Below are 10137 nucleotides of genomic sequence, written 5' to 3'. Positions count from 1 at the left end.
GACAAACAGGACGTGCCTTTACAACCAGATATAAAGAACACATTTTACGAAAAATTCGTCTTTTGCCAACTATCTTCTGATTACAGGTCAAGCGCCTAAAGCTATTTACGATATCAACATTATGCACACCGAGAAGGAAGGGCGTAGATTAGATATTCTTGAAGAATTAGATATTTTTAAACTTCTTTCTCGAAATGATTTCAATGAGCAGCTGCAGTTGCGTAATAAAAATATCTTCAACGATATAAAGCTGTTACTTGACATTTAATTTCAGGTCTCCTCGTTCAGTTACCGAAATGTTTTTTCCATCTAAGTCAACTCATAATTTTTCATTTATTAAATGGTTTATTGGCTGTATTTCATGTTATATCGTTTTCTACAGTCTGTGTTATTCAGCCCTTTTTGTATTTTCTATAGTGATGTTTTTATACTTCAAACTATAATTCTAAGTTCTGATGTAGACAAAATGTTACTTTATCTGTCGCTGTTAAACAAAATATTGTCTTTTACATCATGTACTGAATAATGTTCATCATAATACTCGTCTGTCTACATTTGAACGTCAAGTAGCCAAGTTGTACATGTCGCTTGCACTCTCGGTGCAATGTTTATCTGCCCGCACTTGTTAACGCGGGCGCCTCAGTCCGTTGCTACCCGTGGCTTCACAGATATGAGTAGCCCATGGTGGCTCGCCTTCATGCACTCTTTTCAAAAAATTTTGTGACTAACCCCCTTCTGGACAGTTATTTATTTTATACGTGACATGCAAGTACTGTCTCTGTCATTTAATGTTAGTCAGTAAACACATTTATATAAAAAATTTTCTTTTCCCATAAATTTGTAATTATGTTATAGACCACTTCAAACATTTAACTTCTAATGAAGGCACTCTTAGAAGTGTTGAACCCTGGTTAATAAGACTAAAAATTGTGACCGAGGGCTCATTTTTTTCAACTTTAATTTATAAACGGTCACTGAACCAAGCAGCCATGTTTGAAACCTTGAGACGTGTGGGCAATCCAGAGCACCCGTTAAAGGTCTGTGTGCTTTAAAAAGTTGCAGCAGGTCATGGTCGGTAGATACTGGAGACGGTGGATCCCACTGCAGCACTTAGAAAAAAGTTGACCTGGTGCATAACGATACTGAAGCCACACTATCCAGGGAAGAAAATCACGAGACATTTGAACATAGGCCAGCGTGCTGCCTAAGCTTCCAGTTGACGTTCTGTACAGAGAGAAGGAAAACGAAGCCAGCGACCACCGAAGTAAACGATCTTCGAGACTTTTGGTAGAGTTAGCTCAAGAGATTACAGACATTTGGGTCTCGCGGTAGCGTTGTCGCTTCCCGAGCACGGGGTCCCGGGTTCGATTCCCGGCGGGGTCAGGGATTTTCTCTGCCTCGTTATGACTCGGTGTTGTGTGACGTCCTTAGGTTAGTTAGGTTTAAGTAGTTCTAAGTTCTAGAGGACTGATGACCATAGATTTTAAGTCCCATAGTGCTCAGAGCCATTTGAACCATTTTGAACAGACATTTGGATTCTGAGAAGGAACAGTGAATCATGGAATCAATTGTCTTAGCGAAAACACTGTTATATGCCATCCTGTGCCAAAGGAACACAGCAGATAGTGGCTGCTTGCAGGAGTAGTTTGAGTGCAGATCCAGTAACAGAAACGACCTTCAACAGTCTAAACATGTTAGTACCGCAATCAACTTGTAACCCTAATTGGCGAACAGGGAGGTATGTTTAACGATGTTGGTAATAGAGGTAGTAGCCACGCCCGGGTTCCCGGGTTCGATTCCCGGCGGGGTCAGGGATTTTCTCTGCCTCGTGATGACTGGGTGTTGTGTGCTGTCCTTAGGTTAGTTAGGTTTAGGTAGTTCTAAGTTCTAGGGGACTGATGACCATAGATATTAAGTCCCATAGTGCTCAGAGCCATTTGAACCATTTGAATAGAGGTAGTAGTGTAAACAGTAATACTGGGTCAAAAGTAATTTGCTAACAATACGTTGGTTTTATAAACATGTCTTGTAAGATGAATACAGTGTGTATGACGTAATTCACTTGGACTGATTTTTGGAGTATCAGTTGTAGACTAGAGAGGAATCACACGCCACTGCAAAACAGTTCTCACTTCAAAGTTACAACTTTGTTAGTTATTTGCAGACTTTTTAACTGCTGTACAAATAAATGAGTGTAGCTGGAGTTCTTTATATCAGGCCTAGATGACTAAAGAAATACCTTTGAAATTCAATACTTCGTTCTATAAAACTATTTCTGTCTTCGTGGCGCTAGTTATCAGAGAAACTCTAGCAGGCAGCCAAATTCGTAAAAAGTAGACTCTCAAGAGATCCCACGCAATTCAGGAGTAGCTGAACAAGCTATTAATTCCACCATGTATTTCAACACACTTTCATATGAAAATTTTAATGTTCTCGTGTGATCTTACTGGCAGAAAAATTGGAAGCCGTGATGTTCACTGGATTCACAAAGTAATCAAAGGTTCAACAGTTGCACTTTGCGGGCCACTTGCTGCCTACAATTCAAAACACAGAAACTTAACAAAACTCACACCCTGGAGACTCTAAAAGCCCAGCCTCCAATCTCCTCATCCTTTCCTGTCTTGAAACAAAATCTCTCTCCTATCTTGACATCCAAGTCTCACCTATTATACACTGCTCCCTTCACCCCTTTTAGCTTGGTTACTATTGGCTGCTGCTATCATCTCTTCAGTACCTCACCATTCTGTCTTAGTGGTCCGTTTGTACCAAACGACCAACATTGATAAAAAGAAGTTTCACAATAAATTACAAAAAAATGGCTCTGAGCACTATGGGACTTAACTTCTGAGGTCATCAGTCCCCTAGAACTTAGAACTACTTAAACCTAACTAACCTAAGGACATCACACACATCCATGCCCAAGGCAGGATTCGAACCTACGACGGTAGCGGTCACGCGGTTCCAAACTGAAGCGCTTAGAACCGCACGGCCACACCGGCCGGCAATAAATTACACTCACATGCTTATCAAACTGACATGAAACAGTATATACCAGCCGTCCTCTATAGTTTTTATGTTTCCAGCCTACGTTACTGCAAGAGGGGTCGCCTTGTCACTACAGTCCATAGGGGAAGCGCACGTAGAAGCGAATCTCCACAGAGCTGTGCCCGCCATCTGCGTATGTTTTCGTCCTGGTTCCGCTCTGATAGCGCCGTCTATATTTCGAGTCTGATCTTATGGTCAACCGGTAACAACTGCAATGTACGCCAGCGAAGACTATGCCGATGTGATACTAATCTATGAGGACACGCACGGAAATGTAGCTGAGGCCCGAATGCTGTATTCACAACGTTTTGCAACGCGACGTCTACCTTCTGCGCACGTTTTTAGATGTGCAGAGATACGTTTTAATGATAATAATAATAGTAAAACAGTAATACTAATATAGTCGTTATTATTAATATTGTGAAAGTCATTAGATCTCGCCCGTTATAGCTATTTATCATTGTAATTAGGACAAAGAAGAGCCACAGCAGACCTGGGGCCATCGAGGTCTTCGGTACAAAGGATTCTGGAGGAATAAAAGTGGCATCTCTTCAAGCTGCATCTACACCAACTGCTATACAGAAACGGTTTCCATAATCGGGTATCGTTCTGCAGACGTATCGTAAATAATGTAGCCTTAAATGGTTACGACGACATCACATGCAAGCGCACAGGGATGTTAACGTGTGATGCGGCATTCTGGAAGACCTTGAGTTGAATGTTGGGCATCTCCTAGAAGATATCCTACTTCAGTTAGCTGTGAGGCACTGGTTTCAGCACGATGGTGCACCACCCCATTATTGAACAGGGGTTAGATGATATCTCAACAATGTGTACCCCGAACGGTGGATAGGTCGTAGTGGTTGCATTCGATGGCCATCGAGGTCGCCTGATTTTTACGTCCTTGGATTTTTTTTCTTATGAGGTTTTATCAAAGCCAGGGTTTACGAAATGGAACCGAAAAATCCAGATGTGTTAAGACAGTGAATAGTCACGCTTGCGCTTCAGTATCTGCAGAAATGTTAAGAGGTGTCCATGCTAGTACCGAGAGGGGCTTATATCAGTGCATCCAATAAGGCAGATATGCATTTGAACATTTGTGTTACGAACAATCCAATTATAAATACATCTCACTCTCTAATGCACTCCCTAGACTTACACACTACTTAAACTAACTTATGCTAGGAACAACACACACACCCATGCCCGAGGGAGGACTCGAACCTCCGGCGGGAGGGGCCGCGCAATCCGTGACATGGCGCCTCAAACCGCTTGGCCACTGCGCGCGGCTCTTTATTGCAATCAAAGATATGACAGCATTTATATAACACTGACAACCGTGAAGAATGGATTGATGCATTATATGTTGTTAATAAATTAGCTATAAAATGTTGGTATGCCTTGGAAAACATAATTAATATTACACACATGAAATAAAGTTTTGCACCACCCCGGTGCCCAGAGCTCCTGAAGATAGACGTTGACTGTGGATACTGTATCACAGACACAGTCCCTTTGACTGTTCACAGATGTTACTAAACCCGCTCAAAGATATAAACAACCATGCATGAGCAGCGCCTATTAGACGGAGGGGGTCCGACAGCCGATCAGTTCCGGTCATTCCACCAGGAAGGAGGTACACGGCTCGTGTTATCTGTAGTTCAACCATGCCTGAACGTTCAATACCGCGATTCGATTGCGTCCGCATTGTTACTTTGCGCCAGGAAGGGCTCTCAACAAGGCAAGTGTCCAGGCGTCTCGGAGTGAACCAAAGCGATGTTGTTCGGACATAGAAGAGATACAGAGAGACAAGAACTGTCTATGATATGTCTCGCTCAGGCCGCCCAAGGGCTACTACTGCAGTGGGTGACCGCTCGGTACGGATTATGGTTCGGAGGAACCCTGACAACAACGCCACCATATTAAATAATGCTTTTCGTGTAGCCACAAGGTGTCGTGTTACGACTCAAAGTGTGCGCAATAGGCTGCATGATGTGCAACTTCACTCCCGCCGTCCATGGCAAGGTCCATATTTGCAACCACGACGCCATGCAGCGCGGTACAGATGGGCCTAACAACGTGCCGAATGGACCGCTCAGGATTGACATCACTTTCTCTTCACCGATGAGTGTCGCATAAATTATGCCTTCAACCAGACAATCGTCGGAGACGTGTTTGGAGGCAACGCGGTCAGACTGAACGCCTTAGACACACTGTCCAGCGCGTGTAGCAGGTGGAGTTTCCCGGCTGTTTTGGGGTGATATTAAGTGGGGCCGACATACGCGCTGGTGTTCACGGAAGGCGCCGTAACGGCTGTACGATATGTGAATGCCATCCTCCGACCGACAGTGCAACCATATCGGCGGCGTATTGGCGAGGCATTCGTCTTCATGGACGACAATTTGCGTCCCCATCGTGCATATCTTGTGAATGACTTTCTTCAGGGTAACGACATCGTTCGACTAGAGTGGCCAGCATGTTCCCCAGACATGAACTCTATCGAACATCCCAGGGATAGATTGTAAAGGGCTGTTTATGGACGACGTGACCCACCAACCACTGTGAGGGATCTACGCAAAATCGCCGTTGAGGGATGGGACAATCTGGACCAACAGTGCCTTGATGAACTTGTGGATAGTATGCCACGACGAATACAGTCATCCATCAATGGAAGATGGCGTGCTACTGGGTATTAGAGGTACCGGTGTGTACAGCAATCTGGACCGCCACCTATGGAAGTCCCGCTGTTTGGTGGTACAACATGCAAGTGTGGTTTTCATGAGCAATAAAAAGGGCGGAAATGATTCTTATGTTGATCTCTATTCCAATTTTCTGTTCAGGTTCCGGAAGTCTCAGAACCGAGGCGGTGCAAAGCTTTTATTGATGTGTGTCTTTTGCCCTTGTGCCTGTTGTTCTGGTTAGAGAAAAATCATTATTCTACACAGGTACTTTTCTTGAGCCCAGAAACCGGAAACCAGCACCCCTCCAACAGCAAGTACATTTGCTACTGACCAGCTATAGGATCGGCTATAGCTGTCAAGTGTTCGTTTTCCAGCGTTGGTCTTACGTTTAGCGGGGCCTCTTCTCTGTTGGTGTGCAGTCCCTTGTACTGTTTTGCTTAGGCAAACCTTTCAGCATCGCTGGTATCCGGGATTGAGTAGGGTCAATAGAGGACGGCGTCCTTAGGCCACCTGGTATTTAAAACTAAATATTGCATTAACATGAATATTCAGTTGATAATTTATCTGTAAATGTTCTGCACATTTTCAGTGTTAAGTAAGGATGTGGAAGTTTAGAAAATAATACGATCTAGTTTTGAATGTTGTGGTATGTGCATTAAATGTTTGTAGGTACGATTTGGTGGAATTTCCACCTCAGTTGGTCTTGTTCAGAGTTCCATCTGTAGATGGGCTAGTGCCTGCCAACTAACTCGTGAGCTGGCCGAGGTCAACTGCCAGTGTACCTGGTCCAGCTATTAAATATCCTGACACTTCCTGTGGCATACCAGAACGCATTTGGTACAACAGCACCTGTTCAGATTTCTGTAAATGGTCTCATTTACATAAAGAAACATCCATTACTGCAATATTTCTAGAGGAACTACCACTAAGGTTTTCCAAACTGGGTTGCGAGAGGCTTGGAACGTCTGTCCAGGATACTCGGAACGTCATTCTCAACACTGAAATTAGAGGTCTGCACAAACCGAAACGCAGACATTTAGACTATAAGCTCTGAAAAAATTTAGTGCATTTAGATTTTTCGTGTAGGAAGTAGGTTTTTCTGTTATCTGCTTCCATGTAGTAGGCTGTAATTGAGAAGTATAAATAAATTAATTCCATTCACATGAAACGGAGGACTGTTCCATTCACAGTGACGACAGGAGAGTTCACGTCTCTCTCTCTCTCTCTCCCTCCCTCTCTCTCTCTCTCCCTCCCCCCCCCCCCCCCCTCTCTCTCTCTCTCTCTCACACACACACACACACACACACTCAGCACTCAATCTCTCTCTCTCTCTCTCTGCTGAAGATAACAACTGTCTCCAGGTTCAGTTTCATGAGTGTCATTCCTTATGTTAAGCGTTTCCCCTCACGTTAATCACTAGTCGTCTTAAGTTAATACTGATATTCATAAAATTGTTCCAAGGGTATTTAATTTAGAGGCGATGTTCGAAGTATCCTAGTTAGCCATGGCAGTGATACGTGCAATCACTGACTACTGTCATTGACAATGTACTTGTTTCTATAAGTTTAAGAAGTTGATACGCAGAAGAATAAGGTTTGAACAGAAGATATACAGGTGCACTCGCTTATTTAAGAGCGTTTGGTGAAACAGCATGTCGATCAGAGTTGTAGATCACGAGAAATTTAAATTTTAATTAAGCACTGCAATCACAATACTTGGTACTATGCGAAGTCAAGAAGAAACCATGACCGCGGCGACTGGCCTGTAGCACGGCCAAAAATTTCACGTTATCACGACCGGCTTCAAAGATCATTTACAGAGAGCTTTTGAAGGGCTAGCGTAAGGATACAAATGGCACAAACTAAAATTTAGACGCAGTTTCCGAGGTTAGACACACCTTGACGTACGATTCAGTCTTAGAAGGTATAAGTAGGACTGATGGATCACTGTGTGAAAAAGTAACGCATTGGGGCTTGACTGAGGTCAAATCTATGTCAAATGGCAGTTCACTGTGTGAAAAGATAACGCATTGGGGCTTGACTGATGTCGAATCTATGCTAAATGGCGGTCCACCTTAGTTACATCATAAGCTTTGCACTTTTTCATTTCTTTTTAAATATGTCTGAATACATTCCGTCGTGCGGACAGTGATTTTAATTGGTGTTTCAAAGCATAGTTTTGCTTTTGAGAATAGCTATAGACTGAGGCAGAGATAAGCTCGCCGGACAAAAAATCAGTCACTATAATGCGCAAGCACAGATCAATCGTTGAGCATTTACACATGGCGCAGCTACCGAGTCACCTGGTAAACCGTACACGCACTGCCTCTGTATGAGATTATGGACGTAGCGATCAGTGAGACATTTATGTTTCGTGGGACATTGTGCGTGAACATGGATAAATGTAAGGATGTGACAGGGGGGGGGGGGGCAAAAAGGGGCAATCGTGTTTGGTCATGCCCACGGCCATAAGGCGTGTGAAGTTGTATTTGTTGATGATTCGTGGCGCACGGTTCAATGTGTCTACAACCACTGAGGTAAGACAAGTGACTACGAAACACGACGCTAGAATTGTGGTCGGGAAATATCCTAACCAGAGGTACGGAGGACGCGTTTCATGGCTTGTGAATAAAAATCGCTCCCTAACACGACAGGTATTGCTTCGGGCAGTGAATGAAGGTCCATTCCCACCTATATGAGAGAAAACACTGCGATGGGAACTGCAAACATTGAACATTTGGAGTCCGTCACCTAGCAAGAGCCATTGGTCACACATGCACAAAAAAGCTGCACGTCTTCAGTGGGCTAGAAATCATCGAAAGTAGACACTGGCTGCGGAACATATTGTGGTCGGTCGCATCACGTTTTTGCTTATGACGCACGTCGCCGATTGCACCGTTGGCCAAGTGAAGCATTTCCTCCTGTATGTCTACAAGGTTAGGTTCAAGCCAGAGATGGAGCTGTGGTATTTTGAGGGTGTTTTTCTTATCATGAATTGGGTCCGCTCATTGACGACTTCTCTAACACGAACCAGCACGTTTGTTTAAACATTCTGAGTGACCATGTGTTGCCTTTCAATCAGAATCTGCGTGATGAGAATGCTGTTGATACCACTGTTTTGGAAGACGACAACAGAGTTTGTCGGGCTGAAAAAAAACTGTCTGGTTTTCTAAACACTTTCACAAACAGATTACATCTTGATTGGCCTGCAAAATCACCTGACCTGACCCCATACAAAATCAGTGGGCCTTGCTGGAACAGCGGGTAGACATCGACATACGCATCCCCGCAATTTGGTGGGACTGCGCAATCAAATTCTCCGCGAGTGGCTTAACCTGGATGCCATGCACCTGCACAATCTTGTGGACTCACTTCCTAACGAAAACACGCCGGTATCAAGTTCAGGGCCGGAATTACCGGTATTAAACGAGGCTTGTAATGGTTTCTCTAGGGATGACTAACTTATTCACCGGTGAACTTAGGTTGACTGAAAAAAGCTTACAGGGCGTCATGTCCTCATTAAAGCAAATCTCGCTAAGCAGTCGCTGGGCAAGGCTGATTATCCAGTTGTGAACTGGCTCAGTGTTCCTATAGATTGTTGGCGATGTTCGTCGGCGAGGAATGGAATATATTGAAAACATCGACAAGAAGAATGGACATGATGATCGGACATTTGTGAAGACAGCAGGGAATAATAACTTCCACAGTACTAGAGGGATGTGTAGAGGGTAAAAACTGTAAAGGAGGACAGAGTTTGGAATATAGCCAACAAATAATTCAGGACGCAGGTGGAAATTGCTTCTATGAGATGAAAATGATGGTACAGGAGAACAATTAGTGACGAACCGCATCATACCAGTCAAAAGACTGGTGACTTTGTTTGGAATATTACATGCAAGTAGCTAATTCGGTAGGGCGAAATTGTCAGTCGAAACTAGTTTCCGCCTCGCAAGCTCCCTGACTTCTGACGAATGGGTTCGAATTAAGAATAGCTGTCAATATGAGTAACGTGGAAGTAAATATCCTCGGAATAGTGAAGTAACTAAAAGCACTTTATAAATGTAAATATTCTGGTGCAGACTGTATACCAAATACATTCCTTTCAGAGTATGCTAATGCCTTAGCTCCGTACTTAAAAATCATATACAACCGTTGCCTCGACGATAGATCCGTGCCCAAAGACTGGAAAGCTGCACAGGTCACATCAATATTCAAGAAAGGTAGTAGGAGTAATCCACTTAATTACAGGCCCACATCATTAACGTCGATAAGCAGCAGGATTTTGGAACATTATTGTGTTCAAACATTATGAATTACCTCGAAGGAAACGGTCTATTGATACACAGTCAACATGGGTTTAGAAAACATCGTTCTTGTGAAACACAATTAGCTCCTTATTCACATGAAGTGTT

The sequence above is a fragment of the Schistocerca cancellata genome, chromosome 3 (assembly GCF_023864275.1).
Source record: "Schistocerca cancellata isolate TAMUIC-IGC-003103 chromosome 3, iqSchCanc2.1, whole genome shotgun sequence".
NCBI lineage: Eukaryota > Metazoa > Arthropoda > Insecta > Orthoptera > Acrididae > Schistocerca > Schistocerca cancellata.
This window is presented reverse-complemented; position numbering follows the sequence as displayed.